The following is a 26891-nucleotide window of genomic DNA, read 5'->3' on the forward strand; positions in this document are numbered from 1 at the left end:
TATGCTGAATACTTACAACTTACCATGTTTTATGCAGTAATTGGAAGAAACTTTTATAACAATTTTTTATTTTGGGGCACCTGGGTGGCTAGGTTGGTTAAGCGTCTGACTCTTGATTTCTGTTCAGGTCCTGATTTCACAGTTTGTAGGATGGAGCCCCTGCATGGGGCTGTGAGCTGACAGTGCAGAGCCTCCTTGGGATTCTCTCTCCCTCTCTCTGCCCCTCCCCCGCTGACATTAATTCTCTCAAATTAAATGAACATTTAAAAAATAACAGTTTTTTTAATTTTAAAATTATTTTTTCAAGGCTGTGGTTGAGATTAGATGTATTTAGAGAGGATGGAGATATGGAGCCAGAGGTGGGTTGTTTAGAAAAAGAAGGTCCAGAGTGACCGGTAGGCTCATGATGGTAAGTTTCTTGTCTCTCCTTGCCTAAGCCCTCCCATATCCACCTTTTCCTTTGGTGCTTTTCCTGAAATCCAGCAGATGCCTAGTGTCCTTCTGCTCTCTGGTCGCTCTTGGCCCCAGTTTTGGCAAATGAAATTATGTCCGATGCTTCTGACTTTTCTCAGCTCCTCAAAATCCTCTCCCTTCTCCCCTGTTCTATGCCATCAGTCTGACTTTGATTTCGGCCATTAGGGATGGCCATGGGTTATTGAGAACCGAATCTCCACTGGCTTGTTAGCTAGCAAGGTGACCAGGATTTTGTGTGTGGGGGGGGGGATAAACAGTAGACATAATAGAGTCTGGAACAAATCGTTCATCTAAACGTTCATTTCGAATCAGTAAACACTTATCAAACATCTATTGTGTCATAGGCACTGTGGTAGATACCAGGGTACAGAAGGAAATAGGCGGTCTCCATTTTCCAAGAACTGAACCGTTCTGGGAGAATTAGTGGGAAGGAAACACAGGACTGACACTTCAGTTCAACCAGATTATTCCCTTTCTGGGTAACCTGTTGCTTTTCTAGATAAATGGTATAGAATTGGGATTTGAACAGAATGTGGAAACAGTGCTTTGTTACAGGGGTTCTCTGTAATGCCTGAGGGGAATGTTTAAGCGGTTGTTCACAAGCTTTAGTGTGCAAGAGAATCACTGGAAGAGCTTGTTAAATCAGATAGCTAGGTGCCAGCCCCAGAGTTTAGGGATCAAGTAGTTGGGAGTGAAGCCGAGAATTTGTATTTCCATTAAGTTCTTCGATGCTACTGCTGGCTCCCACCACTGCCCTTTCAGAGCCACAGTTTTAAACGTAAGGATTTCCAGGTTCCATCTACACTCGGTGTGGGAGTGGGAACCTGGGATTGATCATTTTATACCCGCCTTCCCATTCTAATATGCATCCAAGGTTGAGAACCATTTGGACAGGCTGGTTTCCTGACATTTACTGTGAGCTTGGGACCCAAAGAATCTACACATTACTTTATGCCAATTACTATAGTTATGACTTAAATTATGACTTAAAGAAATTAGTAAATGACTTAATAAGTAATTGGCTTTAAAAAACCCAGCACTGCGATTTTGGTTCAAACTAATTTGGCTGCCTTCCTTTCGAAGGTCTTTCCAACCCTCCCCTGGGTATTTTCCAACACCACCGTAGAAACCTTCTTTGCAAAACTCCCGGAGGTTGTTGGAGGAAAGGTCCTAAGGATATGGGGTCCATTTGAGCCCCATGTGCGCCCTCCCTGGGTCCACTTGGGCTTGGTTAGCTCTGGTGGTTCCAAGTAAGCTGGGCATGCTCAGTGGGCAGGGTCGGTTTTAGGGGGTGCATCTGGGAAGCCTGCTGCTCCGCTGCCGGGGCTCTGCGCCTCCCCCCACCTGTATGAGGCCGGGCCTGAGGCGCCTTCGCTCGGCATCCCCCCACCCCCTCTCCCACCTCCCGGCGCCCGCCGGGGCTTGGCCTTCCCTGCGGGTTCCTGCGCTGACATTCAGCGGGCAGGTCGGGAGGTCGAGAGCGTGCGGAGGGGGTCCGCGCGAGGGCTTTGGGCTCTGACGGCCGGGTCCCAGGGGTCCGACCGCTTCCTAGAAGCGTTTCTAGGCCCAGGGAAGCCTTTCTGCCGAGGAGGGGAAGCCAGATCCGGGGGCGGACGACGAGAAATCAGGTAAGCCAGCCCGCCAGCGTGCAGGCGGGCTGGTGTCTCCTCTCTCGCGGGCAGGTGGCCAGGGCCGAGGCAACCGGGCACCTCCCCCACCGTCCCCGGGCCTAGCCCAGCCCAGGCTTTCCGGCCCGCGAGCAAGGCGGGGCGCGGGGCGGGAGCCGCAGCCCGGGGCGAGGGCCAACGCCTCGGCGCGCCGCCGCCCCACCCGGAGGGCCCCGCGGCCCCGCCAGGTCACGCTCATCGGGCGGCGGGGACCTCGGTCGCCCGCCGCCCGCTGGTTCGCGACGCTTCACCCCCTCGCCTCGGCCCCGGCTCCCGCCTCCACTTCCGCGTTTCCCTGCAGGGCCGAGCGGCCCGGGCGGGAGGAATGCGGGCGGGACGCGGCCGCCGCGCCAGCCCCAGGGGAGGGAGGAGGAGCGGCAGCGGGGAGGGGGGTGGGGGGGAGGAAGTCGCCGGGGAGGCGGGGCCGCGGCGGGTTGCACTGGCCCGGGCTGCCCGGGAGTGACAGCCACGCGCGCCGCGCCGCGAGGATCAGGGCCGAGTCTCTGATTCGGGGGGAGGCAGAGACTCCGCCCCGCCGGGAGGAACTGGGGGCTCCTGCGCTCCCCTCGTGCGACAGGACCGATCTCAGGTGTGTGCTTCCTGGGAGACCCCCTTCCCGCGCCCCCGGGGTCGTGGCGGAGAGGAATCCCGTTCTGACCCGGGCGAGTCCTCTAGGACTCCGGCGTTGGCTGGGGGGTGGGAGAGAGCTTAGGGTTCCTCCCCAGCAACAGAAGGGGAACTCATTCTCGAGTAGGGGTTAGTATTTACATTTTGGCGGGCGGTGGGGTGTAATACATTTGGGGCGAGGGTTGGTATCTCATGGAAAGTTTGCGGCAAACTTTTGGCTTGTGGATGCCGCTCTGCTCCTGAGGATTGGCGCTCCCTTCTGAAGGAAGGGAGGAAAAGATTCTAGAAGGGGGGCTGAGGCTCCGTTGAGGACCTTAGCTGCTGGAGTGTGACAGTCCCAGGAGGAAATGGAAAGTGTACACCGATGAGCCTAAAACAGCCCCCTCAGCTTCTCTGAGCAAAAATAGATTTGCAGAGTGCTTTGGCAGAAAGGTAGAGAGAGCCCTGTGAATGAAGTGCTGCTCTCAGCAGTTGGTGTCTACGCTGCCTTCTACCTTCTGCACGGGAGCATTCACTTGCTAACAGCCTTCCTTGAGAGTTTCAGAGTAACTTACAACCAAATTCTCACAGCCTTAGTGACATGGGCCAACCCACATTACACATCCCATTATACCTATCATGAGAGGCAGCGTAGACACAGCTAACAGTTAATTTGGTCAGCTTATAAATAGTTTTGTATAATTAGGTGAGGGAAGGGCGGGTGACTTACACCATTTGTTGCTTAAAACAAAACTGTTAGAATTTTGCATATGTTTCAAGTTTGATGTGCAGTATATTTTTGGACTGTGGACGGTAATGGCAATTGCCACACTGGGGCCAGGCCCTTCCTGCCTGCTTCTGACTACTGTGGTCCCTGAGTTCTACAGGGACAGCTGGGTGCCATTGCCCAATGGATACCGTGTGCAGCCTGGGGAACTTTATGCTGTGGATGTTGAAACGCCTTTGTGTTCCTCGTAAGGACATGTGTCAAGTTACAATACTGTCTTGATTTTTAAAAATCAACTTTTCAAATAAAGCAGTGTTACCTTAGTAAAAACTGGATAAGAGGCGGTGTTTTGAGTTTGACAAACAACATTGTGGGAGCTGTCCATTCTGGTATCTCACACAGTCATTTTGTAAAGAAACTGAGCATTATTAAAGCTATCCTTTGTTTTCCCTCTCTCTGATTTATTTTTTTACTTTTTTAATGTTTATTTATTTTTGAGAGACAGAGTGTGAGCAAGGGAGGGGCAGAGAGAGAGGGAGACACAGAATCTGAAGCAGGCTCCAGACTCTTAGCTGTCAGCACAGAGCCCCATGTGGGGCTCAAACTCACAGACCACGAGATCATGACCTCAGTCGAAGTCTGACACGTTTAACCGACTGAGCCACCCAGGTGCCCCTCCCTCTCTCTGATGTATTAAAAGATGCATTGAGGGCTTAGTAATGGGCAAGAAGGCCGCAGTGTTACCGATTGTCATGGGTTTTATCCCCTCCCCCTTTAGTTCTTGTAACTATTTAATCTCATTATAGCTATTTAAAGAGGTTCGATTATCATTGTAAGTAAATCATATTGGCAAACTATTATAACTCTGAAATTATTCTGTCTGGTTATTTGTTTTCTGTCTCTCATCACGAGAATGTAAATTCCATCAGAAGAGTTGGTCTGCTTCACACAGATTCCTATTTCTAGTGCCCAGAATGGTGACTAACTAGTAACAAGTGCTCAATAAATATTTTCTCAATGAATGACTGAACTGTGGGACAAACTCTAGCTGAGTGTAGTGGGGGGGGGGGGGCAGAAAACAAGACTTCGGCCTTTGGTAACCTGCTCAAACTCACGGAGCCTCAATTGTCTCATTGGCACAGTGTGGATAATATATGATATAACATATGTAAAATGGCTAGTGATGTACCTGTTAGGGGGTAGACTTCAAAATATTAGCTTCCTTCCTTCTTACACGTTTTTCTTTTTGTATTCAAAAGGGAAAGAATTGGGCAAAGAATAGAAAATTTAGCTCTTGCTGCTTGTGCTTGAATTATCCAGGCATTATCTCCTTTCCTGTGGTGTGGGTGCTTAAGGGGGAAGGTGGTTAGTGGGAATCCCTTATTACAGAAGGAAACAGTTTTCCAGATAAGTGTCCAATTTCTCCTCTTTATTTTTTTAATTTTTTTAAAAACATTTATTTATTTTTGAGACAGAGAGAGACAGAGCATGAATGGGGGAGGGGCAGAAAGAGAGGGAGACAACAGAATCGGAAGAAGGCTCCAGGCTCTGAGCCATCAGCCCAGAGCCCGACGCGGGGCTCGAACTCACGGATCTCGCGGACTGCGAGATCGTGACCTGAGCTGAAGTCACACACCCAACCGACTGAGCCACCCAGGCGCCCCTCCTCTTTATTTATTTTTTTAATGTGATGACGTTTCTTCTTAGGTTTTTCAAAACTTGAGTCTTTCTGCTTGTCAACACCAGAACTCACAAGGGTGTCCCTAAGTGCGGAAACAGCACTTCAGAGAGAACATTGGAAATAAAACACATTTGACCTTGAACAACTTGGGTTTGAACGGTGTATGTCCATTTTTATGCAGATTTTTTCAATAAATACAGTATACTACTGTGAATGGATTTTTTCTTTACGATTTCCTTCTTTGAAAAGTTTATTGATTTTGAGAGCGAGAAAAAGAGTGAGCACACACGCACGTGAACGGAGGAGGGGCAGAGAGAGAGAGGGAGAGAGAGAAGGCCAAGCAGGCCGCATGCTCAGCACAGAGCCCAGCATGGGCTCGATCCCACGACCGTGAGATCGTGACCTGAGCCAAAATCAAGTGTCAGAAGGGTCTGATGCTTAACCAACTGAGCCATCCAGGCACCCCTTTTTTATAATTTTCTTAATAACATTTTCTTTTCTTTAGCTTACTTTATTATAAGAATACAGTGTATATTACATATAACATACAAAACGTGTTAATCAACTCTGTTATCAGTAAAGCTTCTAGTCAACAGTAGGCTATTAATAGTCAAGGTTTTGGGAAGTCAGAAGTTACATGTGGATTTTCAATTGTGCAGGGGGTCAGCACCCCAAACTCCTGCATTGTTCAGAGGTCAAATGTACATTTAGCTCTTGACGTCTTGAATGCAGTTTTTTGTAGGCTTGTGTAGCATTATTACATAGTAGCAAGTGCTAGAAAAAGAAAAACTATGGTTTTCTTGCTTTTGAGAGAGTTTGTTTAACAAGGCAAAATCTATGGATGTAAAACAATTAAGGGCCAGCATGAGATCTCTCATAATCATATACCCATTGAGAGAATGTTGGCTTTAACTGAATGGTTATGGAGGGGAGATATTAATGTGGCTCAAGTAGTTGAGACAGTTTTGTGGTGAAGAGAATGTCACTTTAGCTACAGAGAGACCTCAGGTTTCCTGAAGATTACAGCAAAAAAGAGGTCAGCATTGTATCATGAAAGTTTGCTATTTTGTATTTCAGCATATTGAAAAAGCCAGCACAACCCTAAGCTTTCAAAAATGAACTTTCTGTGGAAAAGTATTAAAAGCCCACAGTAAAATTCTGTATGTGCACTAAATAACACCTTTCACTATGTCTCTGAAGTTTTAAAGCCTAGGATTGGAGTTAAGAATTGTAACTCGTCATTCTTGCCACTTTTAACTCACTTGCATAAAAATGTATCACATGGCCTGCCTGTTACTCTTTCCAGTTGTGTATAATGGGATATATTTTTTATCTGATGTTTCCAGAGAAAATTACTGGCCATGGGTTGTGGGATCTCCACAACTGGCTAATTTCAGGAGTGTTGTTTAATGAGATAGGGAAGGACTGAATGGAACTAGACTAAGAAGAAGAAGATGATGATGATGATTTAATGTTTTTTATTTAATTTTGAGAGAAAGACTGAGTGTGAGTGGGGGAGGGGCAGACAGCGAGGGAGACACAGAAACCAAAGCAGGCTCCAAGCTCTGAGCTGCCAGCACAGAGCCCGATGAAGGGCTTGGACTCATGAATCTTGAGATCATGACCCGAGCTTGAGCCGAAGTCGGACTCTCAACCGACTGAGCCACCCAGGTGCCCCAAGAAGATTATTATTGATGTGTTTCTAGATGCTCATCCACATACTTAGATAATTCCATCAAAATTCATCACCTTTGAGGTAAGAAGAAAACTCAGAGGTTGTGTTCTAGAGGAAGAAGCAGCTAATAAAGGGCATGGGGTACATTTCCTTGTTGACGTGATGGGGGAAAGAAAAGGAGGAGGGAGAGATGATCATATTCAACTTCAGTGAGAAAGACCAGGGCTAAGGCAAGCCAAGACATCTCTAGCAACTTCAGAGTAGACCTCTTCCTGTATTATCTGACCAGGGATTGATCTCCGGAACTTTTCAGGAAAAGGAAACGCGGCAGCCGACGGTTTGAATACCTGAGGATGTTTAGGTAATGATTGTGGTCAGAGTTTGTCCAGAACTCTGATTCTGTGTCCTGACATAATGAGACCATGTTTTTTGTTTTTTGTTTTTTGCTTTTTTTTTTTTTTTTTTTTTTTTTTTGGTTTGTTTGTTTTTTCTTGTTTTCCAGGATTTTCATCTTTTGTTGCAAGTTCCTACTGCCTCTTTGGGTTAAATATTTCTTCCTAGATCATATCTGTGCTCTCGTTTCCCATTTTTCAGCTGAATTTTTTATGTTGGTTCTTTCAAAATCAGATTTCTGACTTATGCAGCAGACAAAACATGGTTTCCAATTTTAATTAGGTCAAACTGGCGTTTGGTCAGTTCACTAAAATTAGTAGGAGAAAACTAATTAATGGAAAATGTTTCCCCCCTACCTAAAAATTTATTGTGATGTATGTATTAACAAAATTTTAAATCATTATTTGGGAACATTTATTTATTTGTCTGGCAAAATGAAATTATTACTGATTTACTTTATTTTTTCATAGTGAGATCTGTTAAAGTGTGGGTGCTTTTTTTTTTTTTTTTTTTTTTTTTTTAACGTTTTATTTATTTTTGAGACAGAGAGAGACAGAGCATGAACGGGGGAGGGGCAGAGAGAGAGGGAGACACAGAATCGGAAGCAGGCTCCAGGCTCTGAGCCATCAGCCCAGAGCCCGACGCGGGGCTCGAACTCACGGACCGCGAGATCGTGACCTGAGCTGAAGTCGGACGCTTAACCGACTGCGCCACCCAGGCGCCCCTGTGTGGGTGCTTTTTAAACAATGACTTAAATTTAGATTGTTCAAGCTTCATATTCTTTAGTGTTATGTCCTCTGTGGAAGCTCATATTTGATTGCCCACTTATATCCTACTGTAAAAAGGTTTTATAATATAGAGAGGGAAACAAACCCCACAAACTATAACAGAGAAGTTGTTTTCTGAAATGGATTTTTTTTTTTTTTTTTAAATTTGAAATGGATTTTCTAGAATTTGCTACTATCAAACGAGATGGCCTCCCAGTATGACTTGGTGACTTATGCTTAGAGAGCTTTATTACTTACGTTGTATCCATAAGTGGCTGCTAAGGCCAGATGGTTATATGAAGATGAACAAAAGTTTCTGTTCAAAGTAAACATTTTAGGAAATTTTTAGCTAAGATTTTATACCACTAGTATTTTAATAAGACACAACACACTTCTAAATGTATTTGATAAGTGATGAAAATAATATAGCTTAGGGTATTAGGTTCTTAGAAGCCATTTTCCTTTTATTTAAACTGGATAAAGAAAGGATGTTTGTTTCATTGTGGTAATGTCAAAACTGTTTGGATCATATCACTTTCTGCTCTACTCTTCCATGGGTTATTCTGACTTATTGGATCAAATTCAAAATATTTGTCTTTGAATTCATAGATCTCTCTAAACGTGTTCCAATATTAAGGTTGTATCCTTACCTTCCCTCTGATCCAGCCACTATGGACTCCTTGGAATTGCCTAAATCTGTCCTACTTCCATTGCTGCCTCCATATGAATGCTCTTCTCTGTACTTCACCATTTTGAAATCTTACCAACCCTTGAATGTCCTGACCATTGGCTACGAGGTTTATGGTGCTTTCCCTCACTGCCCCAGTCAGAAGTGTTTTGTACATTTCCTAATCCTGCAACTACTTTTTTTTTTTTTTATGCCACTGTTAACTCTTCCATTTTCTCCTGTATTAGCTAATGATTTGAAAACGTATCATTACCTTTTCTGCAGATCTTGCAGACCAAGGACTGGATCTTACACAATTTTATAGACTTCACAGGCCCAGCTCCAGTGCCTTGCACATGGGGAATGCCTAGTAAATAGTTGTTAAATAAGTGATTGCCTTATATAATGCACTTATCCTTTAGTTACTCAGGAAACATGTGATAGAAATGAGTTGGGTATGATTGGACAGAAGATAACACAGGTAGGTGCAGTTCAGGTAATCAGTTAAACTAGATAGTTTCAACTTTCTCTTCTTCAGGCCTCCTATTTTTTCTTTACACATTTGGCACTTAAAAAAAATTTTTTTTAATGTTTTTATTTATTTTTGAGACAGAGAGAAACAGAGCATGAGCAGGGGAGGGGCAGAGAGAGAGGGAGACACAGAATCCAAAGCAGGCTCCAGGCTCTGAGCTGTCAGCACAGAGCCCGACACGGGGCTCAAACTCACAGACTGTGAGATCATGACCTGAGCTGAAGTCGGACGCCCAACCGACTGAGCCACCCAGGTGCCCCGGCACCTTTGATATCCCAAAATACCGTATTTAGGAGGAGGAAAGGAAATCACTCTAGGTGAACCAACGTTATAAAAGCAATCCCTGAGAAAAACAAGTGGAGGAATCTGCAAAGGAGGTCATTTAGTATCCACTGAGGGCTCTCTTCTTTTCATCAATCTCCCCCTTCTCTCCCACCTGCTCACCTCATCTAGTCTCTTAAAAAAGAAGCTGGGGGGCGCCTGGGTGGCTCAGTCGGTTGAGCGGCCGACTTCACTCAGGTCATGATCTTGCGGTCCGTGAGTTCGAGCCCTGTGTTGGGCTCTGTGCTGACAGCTCAGAGCCTGGAGCCTGTTTCAGATTCTGTGTCTCCCTCTCTCTGACCCTCCCCCATTCATGCTCTGTCTCTCTCTGTCTCAAAAATAAATAAACGTTAAAAAAAATGTTTAAAAAAAAAGAAGCTGGAAAATTAATTTATAAAAAGATGATTGATAAAATTAATTTGTCACCTTATCAAAAGTCTCTGGATTCTAAAGAGACAAAACATTGAGTACCGTTTATGTAAGCTAGGGGAAGGAATCTTTGGGGAGCGCTGTTTACCTGAGCATCCCTGAAATCATTGTATAGCCACTTCAGTGTGGCTTTGGTCAGTTTCTGCCGCCTTCAGTTTCTTTCTCTATAAAAGGAGGTGGGCTGCATGAATTTAAAGCCCATAACAGCATAAAGTATCTTAGTACTCTTCTAAGGTAAGGCCAGTCTTGCAAGTGGATGCTGTTCACTGCTGGAGCCTTGACCTAACTTTTGCTCTTCTCCAAATTTGGGATCTCCTTACTCCCAGCCTCTCCGGCTGTATTTGTTTTGACCTCCAATGTAGCACTCACATGTGGAGGATGCTGCCCTCTTTGCATCCCGGCCCCTGACTTACCCTCATAGGATTTGTTGCAACACATGTACTTTTACTTCCTTCTTCCATCATGTTTGCTAGTGTTAACCCCTTTCCCTCCTCCTAATGCACCATGAAGTAGCTGGGATATTTATCTAAAAAAAACATAGATTTATGGAATTGTAAAATAGGAAAAGGGTTAGAGGTAACCCAACTCTGTCTTTTTATTATGAATAATAAATAGTAATGTTAGGTATCATTTATTGAGCAATCACCATTTTCTAGGTTCTGTTCTAAGCACTTTGCTTACATTATTTCATATAGCAACAGCAAATTCTTTTAGATCAGTGATGAAACACAGTTCCAGAGAACTTAAGTGTCCCACCCAAAGCCACAGTTTTCTGGCATGACCGAAACTCCCTTGAAAACTGTGCAAAGAAATAATGAACCCAGGGATAATCCTTCTGGTATTTCTGTAATGTATTTCCTGCTTTTGGCTACTTTGGATTCTGCTGCTTGACTCATTGAACTTTGCCTTTTAACACTTTCCACTTCCTAATATTTTACCCTGTGGTTCAGCAGTTTTCACCAGTGATGCTGAACTTGTTCAAACATTGAAGGCATAGCACCATATGCCTGCCTAAAGTACTATTCCTCTTGATCTGATTTCTAGGAACCCATGACATTGTTAAAATCTTCTTAGTGTTAATGGATGTGGAAACAGCCTGCAACTTGGTGCTCCTCTGCTTTTCCCACTCCTGCACCTGGGTTTGTGAATGCTACTGGGAAAATGAACGCAGTCATGCAAATTGGAGGTCCATACAAACTCACATTCTCCAGTTTTTGCCATGAGGCAAGTTCTTTTACCTGTTTTTAGACCACGTCTTTTCCCATTTCCTGCCATGGTTTTACCAAACTTCAGCATCTTCTTTGAGCCTTTTATCCGACGTGTGCATTTCTTTATCAGATGATTGTTGGTGGTTAGGGGCAAACTAAACTGTTGGAAGGATCTGAAAGTAGATAAAAACACAAGCACAACAGATGTTTGTTTCTTGATCATATCATAGTCTTGATCCGTGAATGGCTTTCCTCCACTTGATTGTTTAGACACCACACCCTGGAATCTTTCGTTGTGTGACTGCCATTCCTTAGGGCTTAGTTTTCAACTGTGTCCATTTAGTGGAAGGAGAAAGAGAAGAAGCATACCCACTTTCTAAACACTTAGTCTCATAATGAATATGTCACTTCCCCTCACATACCATTGGCCAGAAATCAGGTGCACGGTCACACTTACCAGCAAATGTAGTCTAGCTGGGAGCAGAAGAGATTGTGGGCTTTTTGTGAAGTAAGCTGTTTCCTTCACAGTGCTTTGCATCCTATTATACTGAGAAAGCAGAGGTATCATGTCAACTCATAATATTTCAGTCTCTCCTCCACATCTTCCCTGTAACTGAATCCATTGACTCCATCATTAACTACCAAGTCAGAGGTAGAGTTATTCAAAGTGGGTTCTTTCGCCAATACTCAGATCCCCCGTCCCTTTCACTACCTTCCTGTATAAAATTTGTCCCTGTTCATCTATATTTTAAATATTTACAAGATGGGGCGCCTGGGTGGCTCAGTCAGTTGGGCGTCCGACTTCGGCTCAGGTCATGATCTCGCGGTCTGTGGGTTTGAGCCCCGCGTCGGGCTCTGTGCTGACAGCTCAGAGCCTGGAAACTGCTTCGGATTCTGTGTTTTTCTTTCTGTCTTTGCCCCTCCCCCACTCATGCTCTGTCTGTCTGTCTCTCTCTGTCAAAAATAAACATTAAAATTTTTTTAAAATATTTACAAGAATACTCAAGATTCTCCCATCACAAAAACAATTAAGACTAAAACCCAAAACTGTTCCTTTACCCTGTACTCCCCTCTAGCTACGTGCTCACTTTCTCTTTCAAGCTGTTTTTCCCAACACTATTTTGTATGTGTTGTTTTTCTTTTTTTTTTTTTCAACGTTTATTTATTTTTGAGACAGAGAGAGACAGAGCATGAACGGGGGAGGGGCAGAGAGAGAGGGAGACACAGAATCGGAAACAGGCTCCAGGCTCCAAGCCATCAGCCCAGAGCCCGACGCGGGGCTCGAACTCACGGACCGCGAGATCGTGACCTGGCTGAAGTCGGGCGCTTAACCGACTGCGCCACCCAGGCGCCCCGAGTATGTGTTGTTTTTCTATCTCTTCGCCTTCCATTCACTCCACAGCTGTCGGAAGTTTGGCTTCTACCTTAGATGAATCCGCTATTGTATGATTATTGGTGTCCCTCTTACTAGCAAATCAACGGGACCTCATTACTTGAAATGTCTGCGATTCTGCTCATTCTCTCCTTTGTGAAGTTGAATTTTGTCTAGGCTAGTATGACAACTTGTTTTTCTTTTGGACGTCTCCTTGTTGATCTCTTTCCAGGTTCTTCCCCTTGACATTGGAGTTTCTAGGGCCTGTCCTCACTTGTAGAAGCTCCCGGAACCACCACATTCATCCATATCCCTGATTTTAGTAATTCTTAAATCAACATCTCCAGCCAAACCTCTTCCCTAGATTTAGACTCTAGACATTTCCACTTGGATGCCGCACGGTCAAGCTAGGACTCATCATCTCCCCCTACCTTCATCCTAATGCTGTTTCTCCTCTCATTGAAGAGTACCGCCATCCCTTCCCCCCTCCATATCATCCATTCATTTGTTAAATGTACCCCTCACCTACCACATGCTAGGCATTTTCCCACAAGTTGAGATTACAGTGGCGTACAAAACAGGTACGATCTCTGCTTTGTAGAGTTTCATTTTGGGGTGGGGAGAAGAAGATAATAACGATTAAATATAGAAGAGACGTATGAGATGATGAGAGCTATGTGATTATTTTGAATTTGGATGGCTTGGGAAGGCCTCTCTGAGGAGCTGACATTTGAGCTGGCTCCTGAATGACCAGAAGGAGTTAGCCGTGCAAAGATGAGGCACAGAGCATGCCAGGCTGAGAAGACAGCTGGTGCCCAAACTCTAATTGGATTCTTGATGAATCTGATGGCAGAAGAAGGTAAATAAACCTGAACTGTAATGGGTGAGAGTGAGAGGTGGCCGTACGAGTTACCTGTGGCTACTGTTACAAATAGATTCTCAGGAGGCCAGAAGTTCAGAATCAGTATCGCCAGTCTGAAATCAGAGTGTTGGCAGGTTGTGCTCTCTTCCAAGGTTCCAGGGGACAGTCTGTTCTTTTCCTCCGGGACGGTGGCTGTAGGCATTCATTCGCTTGTGGCTGTATCACTGCAATCTCTGCTTCTAGGGTCACATTGCATTCTCTTCTCCCATGTACCTCACATTTCCCTTTGCTTCCCTCTCTCTCTCTCTCTCTCTCTTTTAAATAAGAGAGAGGGAGACAGAGACAGAGTGCGAGCAGGGCAGTGGCAGAGAGAGAGGGATACACAGAATCTGAAGCAGGCTCCAGGTTCCGAGCCCAATGCAGGGCTCGAACCCACTGAGTGCGAGCGTTGGAGGCTTAACCAGCTGAGCCACCCAAGTGCTCCCCCTTTGCTATCCTCTTATAAAGATATATATGTCTGCATTTAGGATCTACCCTCATAATTCAGGATAATTTCACTATCTCAAGATCCTTTGTTATTATTTTTTTTTTAGTTTCTTATTTAAGAAGTAACACAGACTTAGTTTAGAGAAATTGGAAAATAACTAAAAATTACAAAGGAAAAAATATAAATCTCTGCCATTCCACAATTCAGAGATAAATATCACTAGTAACATTTTTTTTTTTTTTTTTTTTTAGTTTTGCCTTTTTAACTTCCAAGACACTTTAAAAAAAAAAAAAAATGAAATTTATTGTCAGATTGGTTTCCATACAACACCCAGTGCTCATCCCAACAGGTGCTTTCCTCAATGCCCATCACCCACTTTGCCCTCCCTCCCACCCTCACTAGTAATATTTTATAGTATTTTCTTATACACACATAATGGGTTATGGTTTGTGTATAATTTTGTAGCCTGCTTAAGAATTTGTTATGAAAAATTTCAAGCATATTTTGAAACAGATATTTAGAGATAAAAATAGTAAGATGAACTCCCACATATGCATCACCTTGATTAAATATCAAAAATTTGCTACCTTTGTTTCATCCTATCCCGCTTGTTTTTCTTTTTCTTTGCCATAGGATTCCAACACAAATCCTAAACATCATGTTATTTTTACCCTCATTGAGGTCACTATGCATCTCTAACTATATGGATATTTTCTTAATACTACTCACAATGCCATTATTATAGCTAATGAAATTCACAGTAATCCTTCAATATCTAAAACTGATTCAAATAGAGATTTCCCTCATTAGTCTGTTTTTTTGCATGTAATGTTTGGGGAAACAGTTAATCTATAAAATAATTATTTTACCTGTATAATGTTTGAGTCTTTCATTTGGTCACATTTGTAGTCTTTTTTGTTGTGGTTGTTGTTGTATAAGATAACACTCCTAGGTTCCAGGGTCTGAGATACGGGTAGGTTTTGGGCACCACTGTTCAACCTACCATAGTATCCAAAGAGCATCTTTTTTTTTTTTTTTTTTTTTTCAACGTTTATTTATTTTTTTGGGACAGAGAGAGACAGAGCATGAACGGGGGAGGGGCAGAGAGAGAGGGAGACACAGAATCGGAAACAGGCTCCAGGCTCTGAGCCATCAGCCCAGAGCCCAACGCGGGGCTCGAACTCATGGACCGCGAGATCGTGACCTGGCTGAAGTCGGACGCCCAACCGACTGCGCCACCCAGGCGCCCCAAAGAGCATCTTTAAAAAGTAACCAAGGGTCAGGTCTCATAGGGCTTTAGAAGCCAGGATAAGACATTTAGATTTTATTCTGTGGTGAGATAGGTCATTGAAAGGTTATGTGCTGATAAATGAAATAATGTGGTTTTGCTATAAAGCACTATCTGTCAACTTCCCCCCCCCCCCATTATATCTCTCCAAGAAGAAAAAATAAATTGAAATTAATTAACTAAAAATTTAAATAAATTGCTCCCTAGCAAGAGAGTATTCCATAATATTAAGGAATAAGAATTTGTTGGGGGGGTGCCTGGATGGCTCAATCGGTTAAGTGTCCAACTCTTGATTTAGGCTCAGGTCATGATCTCACAGTTAATGGGATCGAGCCCTGAGTTGGGCTGTCTGCTGACAGCATGGAGCCTGCTTAGGATTCTTCTGGGTAGAGCTGAGCTTTGGAGGACCACAAATCACTGTAATGTGAGATTTTTTTTTTTAATTTTCATTCCCAAGACCAGTTTTGTCCCGTTGTGGGTGTTTTTGCTCCCATTGAGAATGCATGTTATTGAAGACTGTTCAGACAGCTAAAGGTAGGTAGACTGGATTGTGGTAGGTGGGGGAGGAGAGGATGGAAGAAGGACTCCAGGTAAGAGTGAATTTTGGTTGTCCAACTGAGAAATTATAGTTGTATGGTCTTTTAGCATTCCTGGACCCAGTTTCAGTTTGTGTGTGGAGGTTTCTTCCAACACAATACCAGGCAATTCTATCACTATCTACCTGGAGATAGCATCAGATTCCATGGGTTAGAGGCTGGGCATACAAGACTGCCCTCCGTGCCTCATTTCAGTACCAGTTGTAAATCCCAGGTTGTTAACTGTGCTTCTGACCGACTGGCTAAAGAGTGGAGGTTCTAACGACCTCCCTGTTAGGTGTGATCAATTTGCAAGAGTGGCTCACAGGTCATAGGAATGACCAAATACATATATATTATAAATTATTGTATTGCATATGGACAAGTGTTGTGTTAAAGATGGAAAGAAGTGAATGGATTTAGGATTTGTTTTTGAGATAGAGTTAGTTGACTGAACTTGCTGATAGATAATTATCTAGAGACAGGAGACAAGAATCTGGACAAAGGCTTACATTTTTTACTTGTGCACCTGGGCCATAAACTGGGAAGGGAAGATTTGGGAGAGAAGAAAGCTTGATGGAAGATACAAAGTATTCTGTTTTGGCTGTGTTAAGTGTGAGGCACTTCTTAGACATTCCTTTGGAGGTGTAAGTTAGACAATTGGATAAATGGAGTTTGGATAAATGGAAGGGTTTTGGCCGAAGATACAGAGTTAGGAGTTATTTGCATATAGTTTGTATCAGATACTTGATGGAATTACCTATTAGGAATATATAGTTAGAGACAGGGGCCTTTGGAGTCCTGTGTTATTTAGAAGAGAAGGAGTTGCCAATGGGGTAGGAGAGAAACCAGGAGAGTGTGGTGTCCCTGGCGTTAAGAGTTTAAATTATTTTTATAAGGCAATGTTTCTACTATGTCAGAGAGATCGCGTTTGGTCAAATTAGGTCATTTGTGATTTTGACCATTTGACATATAGTTTAAGTAGAGAGGCTGGGACAGAAGCTCATTGAATTGTGTTGTGGAAGCAGAGTGCTTACAGACAACTCTTCCAAAAATTTCTGTTGTGAAGAGAAGCAGAGGAATGGAAAAGTTCTTTGAAGGAGATATTGGTTAGGGGAAGGTTTGTTAGGACCAGAGAGTTGAAATAGAGACGAAATGATGGAATGATGAAGTAGAGAGGAAAAACTGACGAAGGCAGGAGAGAGTGATGGTTAATTGTTGGAGTGCAATGCTTGAAGAACCAGGAAGGGAGGAGATCCAAGGCACAAATGTAGAGGTTGGTCCTTACTAGGAACAGAGTCATTTCATTTATAGTAAAAGAATGCGGAAAGAATGGGTACAGAGGCCGGTGTGTCATGGTTTAGGTAGTGGGAAATTCTTTCCTAATCACTTCTACTTTCCCAAGGGAGTGTGATGATGTTGGAGAAGGGAGGGGTAAGATGGATTTTGGAAAAAAGGAGAATTGAAATAGCTATATTGAAACATCCTGGGGAAATATAATAGGATTACTGGTCAATGTGGATTGCCCATTAGAGATTTACAGCTACGATTTTTTTTTTTTCCAGTCATGAATTTAAATTGAGGCTAGTTGTGGTTGTGTTTTTCTCTAGGCAGTTTCTTTAGCTGTTAGATGGGGGTGTAGAACAGGCAAATAGTTGCGTTTAACCAACTTGGGGATTTGCCAGGCAAGAATCAGAAAGAGAGGAACAAGTACTTGTAAGGGAGAGGTTACAGTCAAGGACCTTGACCCAAAGCTGGACTGAAAGGGAAGTGAGGGTGTAACTGATAGTGGAAAAAACTGAAGGGACCATGGACTGGAAAGCCAGATAATGCCAGGAAGATGTTGGAGTGGAAATAGAGGAGTAGATGAGCTGGAGAAAGAGAAGGTAGCGTTCACAGTGTGGGATTCTTGAAGCTGACATCTCAGAGCTGTTGCAAGTAATCATGATGCCAAAACCAGAGGTTATGGCAGTGTGAGTGGGTGGCTGAGGCAGGGTCAAAGAGAAGATCATCAGAGATGCAGCGATGTAGAAACTAGGGCTTCATGTAGATGTAGAGGACAGCAAGAATGAGCACAGGTATGTTTGGAAAGGAAACAGCCAGGTACTAAGGTCAGGGAATAAAGGGAAACTGCAGTAGATAGGTAAGTGATAGCAAGGGATAATGAGTGGTAAAGTCTCATGACATGAATTTCAAAACTGATAAGATTTGAAAGAGGATAGAGAAGTTGGAAGGTGACTTGGAGAGACACTTACTCCATCTTCAGGCTGGGGGATTTCTGTGATAGGATCAGAGGTGTTACTCAAAGTATTTACAACTTTAATGGAATGGGTCTAACATTTGCAAGCCTTTGGTCTGGAGCAGCCCCATGGGGGGCTTTGGTGAAGACAGACAGTAACTTAAATTGTGTAATCATTGCAAGGTCCCAGGGGAGGGGCGGTTATCACCCAGTTCAGAGATGTTTTGGTATTTTAGCCATGGGTGCAGCCATCCCTGTTCATAGTGGTTGAACATCAGACTTAAATGTGAGAGTATTAACAACCTCTTCTTTATGGGATGCTGGGAAAATGGTGTTAATAGGCTTCAGCCTTCAAAATTCAGGTTAAATCTTGCTTTCTGCATGTTTTTAGAACATTCAGAGAAGGAGACATTGTGGACTTTGCTAAGGATAGATTTTGAGTTCTAGAGGACAGTATGGAAAGGAGGGAGGGCGGCTGACAAGGTGAGAAATGGGGCAGTCTGGACTTCTGGTAATGACCAAAATGTAGAGGATTGTGGAGCATGCTGGGATTGGTCCCCTAGTATCTTGGGGGAAGCTGGGTGAAGACCCTGTGGCAAGGGTGAGGAAAAGCCTCCTCAGAGTATCTGTAGCTCAAGGGCATCTCCTGATAGTGTGGTAGCCAATTGTAGTACAAAGGCCTCCTTGGGGCCTGAGGACTGCTGACAAATGGCTGGGAGCATCAGTCATCTCAGCCAAGATGGAGGTCTAACCCCTGGGGGAGGTGCTTTCCATTATGTGGCAGAAGCTAAGGAGTGCTGCTTCTGAGGGTAATCATCTTAGCAGTCTTTCCTCCAAAATGAATTTAGTCTTGGTGATCTCTGCTCCGTTGTCACTGTCTTTGGTTTAATTTGGACCCTTAGGACTTTGTGTCAGGATATTTACATCCAGTCTCCTGATTTCCCTGCTAGCAGACTGACATCCTTTTAGTTTATCTCTAAACACTGCTCCAGGGAACTTGGAATGGGAGAATGGTCTTTTAAATTCAAATGTGATTCTGTCTATTCCTACTAGGAATGTTGTTAAGGACTAATATAACCTGTATAAATTGACAAGCACAGTCTTTATAACATAGTGTACAGCCAATAAATGTGCTTAAAAGCCTTCCTTGGCAATCTGTTGCCTACTGGACAAAAGCCAAAATCCTTTGAGTGGCATATAAGATCTCTAGAGATGTACCCCTGCTTGTCCATTCAGTCTCCTCACCTCCTCACTTATGACTCCTGCATACCATCCTGTGCTCTCGGCGTATCACATGCCCTTGTTCTTGAAAATACAGTATTCATTCACACCATCATGTCTTTGCTCATGTTCACCTAGGACCCGGCGAACCTTCAACATTTGAGCTTATTATTGCTTTCTCTACAGACCTGCCCTGATGATGTTCACTCTCATGGGCAATTACTCCGTTAGCCCCTTGTCCAAGCTTGATTTGTATCACTTGTATTTGTTTTAGAATCTTCTCTAAGCTCTGAGTTCTTAAAGATGGAAACTATAAATTATTCATCTTTATTTACTCGCAGTTTAATATAGTAGGTGCCCAACGAATGTTGGTTGAATAAATGAAAATTCAATACATACTTGAGTTTACATGTGGCCTTTCTGTTGTGAGATCTACATCATATTTTGTGTGTCCTCTTTTTCTTTACTTCATCAGTGGAGGCAAATTTTCTGCTGGAGCAGAAGATGAATTGGTGACCATGTAGTTGGCTAGGATGGGAAGCGGATGTAATCCTGTGTTCTTTTTCTTTTACCCAGTGAATGTTATTTATTTGAGTTGCCCCATGATTCTGTTCACTACTGTCATTGTTTTATGCCGAGTTGCAATTATTGATTTTTTTAACAACACACTCAAAGGAATACAAACATTGAATAAATGTGGTTTTGTGGTTGTGTTACGTATGATTGGTCGGGCAGTTTTCAGTGCCCACTTACAACTGCACGACTGGTGTGTAGAGACTTTTGGAACCTTGGTTAAAATGCCCAGTTCCTTTGAGGTCTCTTCAAACCTTGGTTTCCTCATCCTACATGAACTAACTGATTAACTATATGTAACAAAGAATAAAGGGAATGTAAACCAGACATGAAGAGTAAGAGCCTAGTGAGAGAAGAGTGGGAAGGACACTGTGTGAAGTGTGAAATGAGGTGGTAGGAATGAGTCACTCTTTAGTGTAGGTGGGCAGGAATGGTTGGGGGATGGGAAGGGCAAAGGTGCATGGGGGGTGGAGGAGTCTGGGGACAATAGGGGGGGATTCTGGGGGCATGGGTAAAGGTGGTTTGGGGGACACAGTAGATCATTGGGCATGGCTGGCATGCATTGAATGAATGATCCAAAAAAGACCCATTTGGGCACTTAAGATGGGATGACTGACCCTTAGTCCCAGATTTGTGCTGCAAGGTTAACCAAAGTCATGGTCTATGTGTTTACATCCTGAGATCCAGGGCATCATGCTGGAAGGGATACATTCTTGAGAAATATCTTTGTTCTTTGAAAAAAATACTGACTCAGAGAGCTGACTGTTTTGATGGCATTTTATTTTATATTAGTATTTTCTCTAAGGTAGTGAAAGGAACAATCCAAATGACAGCCCTACCTTAGTTTAAAGCTAGGTTCTCTTTTCTGCTTATTATGGATCTTTGATAAGAAATACAATTGCTGAGAAGTCTGTTTTGCTTGCTGTTTGCTATGAGCATTGTGAGACCTTTCCTGAATGTAACCCGCTGTGTAGTAGAATGGGTTGTAAACCTTCCTAAATGTAGTCTGATATGTAATGGAATGAGTGATTGTACATAAACTAACCGGCGTTTCTCGCTTCTGTAATCTTGCTTGCTTAACACATTCCTCCCCTTCCCCCTTCCCCCTTCCCCCTTCCCCCTTCCCCTTTTTTCTCTCCCGCCACAATTAACGGACAAAGCCTTCCCGCCAAAGGACAGACAAAGGACGCCCAATCAGAAAACAACAAATGTCCTTACTTTAAAATCGACTAATCAGGCCCCTCATAATTTGAAACCTCCCCTGTGCTATTTGTCTCTGTCTATAAAAACGCTGTACCAACCCTGATCGGGGCCTCTTGCGTCACCGGCGACGAGTGCGCAGAGGACCAGGTTCGAACCTGCAATAAACGACCCTTGCCGCTTGGCTTTGACTTACGACTCTGGTGGACTTTTGTGGGAGGTTTCGGAACTTCGGGCATTACAGTAGATGGTGTTCAGGGTTTGTGATGGGGCCAGAGAGCAATTTCTCACCCTCTCTGAACTAAAAATAAATACCAAGAAATATTCTAAATAGAGGACAAAAAAAAAAAAAAAAAAAAAAAAGACCAAAACAAAACAAAAGCACTCTTGTGGGTCAGAGTTGTCCCAGTGACTTGGGTTAACTCAGGCCACAAACCTTTGATCAAGCCTTTTACAGGGAATGTTTTAAATGCATCAGCTGAACTCTGGAGATAACCGTAAGAACACTGGACTCCACGTGATTAGAGCCTGATCTAAAATGAAAGAGCCACTGCCTCCCTGTGGCCTCTGTAATAGGCACCGTTGGCCTGGAGTTAGATCTGTGTTAGATGTTAGGCTTTCTAGGGTTTTGTTTATTTATTTATTTTAAAGTTTTTTGTTTTTTTGTTTTTGAGCGAGAGACAGAGCATGAATGGGGGAGGGGCAGAGAGAGAGAGAGAGAGAGAGAGAGACACACAGAATCCGAAGCAGGCTCCGGCTCTGAGCTATCAGCACAGAGCCCGACGCGGGGCTCAAACTCACAGACTGTGAGATCATGACCTGAGCTGAAGTTGGACACTTAACCGACTGAGTCCCCCAGGCGCCCGTCTAGAGTTTTATTTTTGATAGAACACTCCACAAATAACAGTATACGTTCTGTTCGAGAGAACGTTTATTTGGGGAAGGGATGCTAGAGAGATGCCCGAAGAGGCCTGCCTGCAGCGTTTTCAGGGCAGTGATGTGATTCATTTCCCTAGTCGGTGAGTCTTAAGTGCCCTTGCTTGATCAGAGCCAAGTGTCACATAGGTTACACAGGGCTATGACCCCATGTAGATTGGCTGTTTTTGTCCTCTTCTCTAACTAGTCTTTTCTGTCACCCCAATTTGGCCTCGCTCATGTGGGAAACTATAGGTGCTCAGTAATCTTATGTATTAGTAAGTGAGAGCTGTTGACCACAGATGTGTTTTTACATCTTATTTACATTATCTCAAATTCTCAGTCTAAATAGATGAGATTTTTATGGATGAGAAGCTCAGGCTCGCAATCAGGCACACAGCTCTTAAGTGGCTCAATTCAGACTAGGGCTGTCTGTCTCTGATGGCCCCGACACCAACTGCCTTTAGAGAATTCAGAGAATGTTCTCCTGCCTGGTCAGTGGTAGCATTTGAATATTCCAGGGACTGGAAGGATCTCAGCCATGCACAGAGCAATAGCAGTATTCCTGCATGTGGTTACTGAGTTGTCACGGGATGGGGAGAGGTGGGAAAGGTTGGCGCTGCCTGGGGTGGTCTGGCCTCTCTCTGTGTCTGTGGCCTTCCTTCAGGGCCTGGCACAGTAGAGATCCTTCAGGTATGTTGTTGGCTGAAGAGATTCCACACTTAACGGAATTGAACCCTGGGCCACACCGAGTTCTAGTAAGTCGGATCAGCTCTGCAGTCATTGGTTTGCTTAGTTGTTGAGATTTCTGATGTTGTCTTGAACTTTAAATCCCCGAGAGATGTAATATGAAAAAAACTAAAAATTCAAGACTAGTTTAGGTGTGGTTTCACCCAGGCTTAAATAGTTACGGTGTCAGATGCTCAAGGCAAATCCATTCTGGTTAGGATGGAGTCTGTTTTTCAGAGTGAGGCAGACAATTCTGTGACGTTTTCCAGTTCTTGCTTCAAGATTCCTAATAAACTGTAAAGGCAACGTATCCTTTTACTTTCTGTGCGTGAGTCTTTCACTCTAATTCATTAAAGATGAGAAAAGTTGTACAACAGGAATCACTCAAGTAATGGTCAGATGATATGGAATTTAGTCAAATGTCAGCTGTTTGCATGGTGCTCTTTCAAGTTGTCTTTCTTTCTTAATTTTTTTTTTTTTTTTTTTTACTTCTCTCTTCTCTCACATATACCTGTGTAATTTTTTGTCTTAATACAAGAAAAATACACGCTCATCCTAGAAAATTTAAAAATGATGCACACAAGGAAGAAAATAAAAATGAATTACAACCCTCCCGTTCAAGAATGAGAGTTTAAACATTTTTGGATATATCCTTCTAGCCTTTGTGTGTGTGCACGCACACATAGGCTTTATTTGGTTTTTTTGCACGTATACTTTAAAACAGAAATACATACACAAACAGGTTCTGTTTTATCTACTTTTGTCCTCTTCATAATTAATTTTTACTTGCTCATAACCTCATCTCCATAAGGGGTGTAATTAATCTAGAAAGAATAAATTTGTAAGCAGTAAATAAATTCTGAATATTTAACTTATTTAGGCTGTCCTCTTGTTTCTAGAACTTTCTTCACTTTATTATAATTATTACCATCATAAACATGTTGCTTTTTCAAGTCGGAATCAGGTAAGGAGATGTTGATGGCAGTCATTAAGTTGGCCTGGTAAATGGCCTACACCCACTGTCTAGTCTAGATGGGGAAAATGGCAGGAGGCCCTGGAGAGCTAAAGGCCAGGGTCATGGGATCTACCAATGTCATGAGAAAGGAAATGTACAGGTTATGTCAGTCTTTTATATGGGGAAACCAAAGTCCAGGAAAGTCAGGTGGCTTTGTTTATGTGAGATTGTCATAGGGGTTGGCTGCCCCAGAATACAGTCTGGAAAACAAACCATGCTGCTGGCCGCTGCCACACTATTGACCCAGAGGTTGGCATAAGTGCACTGGGTGAGGTCAGGCCTGAAGGTCGCAACATTGATATCAGAACCTGGAGTTTAGACAGCAATCCTATTAGAAATGCTATTTTGAGTCACTTGCCTTCTGACTGCCTCATGGTAAGGACACAGGCTCAACCTGTGGACTGAATTTTTTGGATTAACTTTAAGTTTTACTTAACATTATCTCAAAATTTATGGGTGAGAAGAGGCTGTTGAATATAAATTGCTAATGTGCTCTGCTGATTTCCATCAGCTATGTGATTTGACTGACAACAGTGTGAGCCTAGCCCGCTGGGGTCTGGTGAATTACATCTGCTCAGCCAGAGTGTTTCTTGAGCTGGAATTGAAATGCATGGCCCTTTAGTTTCCAGTGTGATGCCAACACTCAGGCAATTGACTTTTGCTCTTCAGGCTCCAGCAGGGGGAATATTATGAAATAAAATGGGGAGAGGCCAGGCATCCTCAAGATTCAAACCCATAAATATAAATAACTGTAATTAATCATATGCAGTCTCTCTTGTCTATTAAATCTATACTCGGTGGGTCAGTAAGTTTCACAGAGCTCTTTAGCTTCCTGCCTGTGGTTGGTGGCAGATATTCCGGGTGCCTTGGCTTGTTGAGCTGTGACCCAGGGTTCTTTTCCAACATGGGTCCAAAATCAGTTCAAGATATAATGAGTTGTGGGGGGAAAGAGTCACCTGCAAAAATACCCTAGCCCAACGGGGAATAGAAATATAAAAAAAGACGTGTGAGGTTGGCATTTGAGAAGCTCTCTCAGTTGACCCTCTCTGTTCTTTGTTACCAGCTTGTTAGACTGAGTGGAATCGAGCCATCTTTCAAGTGTGTAAATTCAGTAGATATTTATATTCAATATTATCCCTGAAGTATTTGTTTTCCTATTGCAGAATACTGTTTTTGATTGTGGTTTACATTTTTGACTATTGTCTCAAGTGATTTGTTAACTCTTCCTTCCTTTCTCCTGATTTTGTCCTTTTTTCATACTTTATCTACTCATTATGAACATGGCTAGTGGTGTCCCTAAGAGGAAATGACTGTTTTTGCTCTTATTGCCCTAAAAAGGCGTCCTCTGCAGTGTCGCTAGAATTAGGCTTCCCTCCTCCCTCCCTGTAAATTCCATTGTATCATTGCACTGATTAAGACCCTCCACTGATTTTTTCTATTTGTGTCTTGTCAAAATAAACACCTTGCTAGGAGGAAAGTCGTATGTGACTCAGCACACATGGCCCGCTGACCTCATTTGGAACCCATCGCCCACATCATTCACTGTGCTGTAGCCACAGCGGAGTTTCAGTTTCCAGCAGAGGTCAAGCTTGCACATGCTAAGTGTCTTTGCATGCGTGTCCCCTCTGTGCGGAAGGCCCTTCTCTCAGATCCCTGGGTGGTTGGCTCTTCCCCCTCAATTACATTTTTGCTAAATCACCTCTGTGAACATTCCACCTAGAATAGATTCCTCCTACCCCAGTCACTCTCTCACCTGATATTCCATCTTCTTTTCTTCACAGCTCTTGTCAGTTTCAAAATACTCAATTTTGCTCACATGTTTATTTTTTGTTTCTCCCAATCCCTGAGAATGGAAAAACCACCAGCCCCTAGAGCACTTCAGAGGATACAGCAGGCATTCAGTCAATCCTGGTTGAATGCATGTTGGAGGAATGAATGCCCCTTTTTTCATCTTTCCTACATGGGTAGGTCCTTCCGTGGTGCTTTCCTGAAAATTTGCCGAACGCTTGCTTTTGTGTCTTAGAGTGTACAATTTTTTTTATGTTTTACTCACCAACAATAAATGTGCTTTTCATAAGCCAATTTCTAACAAGGAATTTTTAAGTTTTTTTAGGAGTGGCAAATAGGTTCTTTTTTGGCCCATTTATCTGTAAACTTTTCTGTGAATCCAAGAGAGCACAGAAGAATGTTCTAATTGTTTCCAGAGCAGAAGCCAACAGCTTTGCCACATTTTGTTTTTTCAAGATAATGTGGATTTAATTCAGATGAGGCAGAACTGAAGTAAGAATTTTCTTTTTCTGATCTTGGACTATGTGCTTATATCTGATTGGAAATTCTTAAGCTTTATAACAGACTAGTGCAGTTTGAGTCAGTCCATACTGTGCGCAGCAAACTTCAGAAATTATGTGGTGAACAACGCTGACCTAGAACTTAGGAAAGAAGGAGGGGAAGGGCCCTTGTATAGATAGATGGAGCCAGAATGTTGAAAATCCAAATGTTGAAATGCTTACTGAAGTTGCTCCTTTTCCTTTCTCAGAGATACTTATTGGTATTTTAAGCATAGTTTTAACTAATTTGGCTCTCATTTTTCTGACCACAGTGAAATAACAAGGTAGACGTGAGCTGGAGAGGGGCTCCTGGGTGGTTCAGTCAGTTAAGCGTTTGACTCTTAATTCCGGCTCAGGTCATGATCTCACGGTTCCCGAGATGGAGCCCCGCGTTGGGCTCTGTGCTGACAGCTCAGGGCTTGCTTGGGGTTCTCTTTCTCTCTCCCTCTCTTTCTCTGCCCCTCCCCTACTCTCTCTCTCTCTCTCTCTCTCTCTCTCTCTCAAAATAAATAAACTTAAAAACAATCAAAACAAACAAGTGAGCTAGAGAGCTCAAAGATCTCTAGGGAAAATTACCATCAGCCTGATAGTTTGGAAGAAGCAGAAAAACTTTATAAACAGAAGAATTCAAATGGGAATAAGTCTGGCTTTGGACGCTTAGTAAAGAGGTTAATGGTGTTGTTCCTTTTACTGTTCCTCAGAGCATCGCCCTTACAGTTTAGTCTAATGTACATAGGGATGGCTCTAAGTCATCAATAATTGAATTCATGGTTAATACATTTTTTAAGAAGACAAAGTGTGACTTGCATTTTTGAAATATTTTAATTCAAAATAGTTTAGACTTTTTAAATTTTGTTTATTAAAAAAAATTTTGTTTAATGTTTATTTATTTTTGAGACAGAGAGAGACAGAGCATGAACGGGGAGGGTCAGAGAGAGAGG

At 43.2% G+C, this 26891-nt stretch overlaps 1 protein-coding gene across 3 annotated transcripts in view; it reads left to right on the forward strand.

Moving 5' to 3' along the window:
- The first annotated feature begins 1817 nt into the window (after positions 1-1817).
- The window catches only part of GPD2 (glycerol-3-phosphate dehydrogenase 2), a 141739-nt gene continuing 116665 nt past the window's right edge, over positions 1818-26891 (forward strand). For 2 of the 3 annotated variants that reach the window (XR_006712892.1, XM_045479882.1), the window contains exon 1: positions 2578-2730. The gene's annotated coding sequence lies outside the window, so the exon portion shown is untranslated. Of the gene's footprint in view, positions 2103-2577; positions 2731-26891 lie in introns of those variants that run through there. The other variant, XM_045479883.1, reaches the window with a different exon arrangement.

The sequence above is a fragment of the Leopardus geoffroyi genome, chromosome C1, assembly GCF_018350155.1.
Source record: "Leopardus geoffroyi isolate Oge1 chromosome C1, O.geoffroyi_Oge1_pat1.0, whole genome shotgun sequence".
In the NCBI taxonomy this organism is placed as follows: Eukaryota; Metazoa; Chordata; class Mammalia; order Carnivora; family Felidae; genus Leopardus; species Leopardus geoffroyi.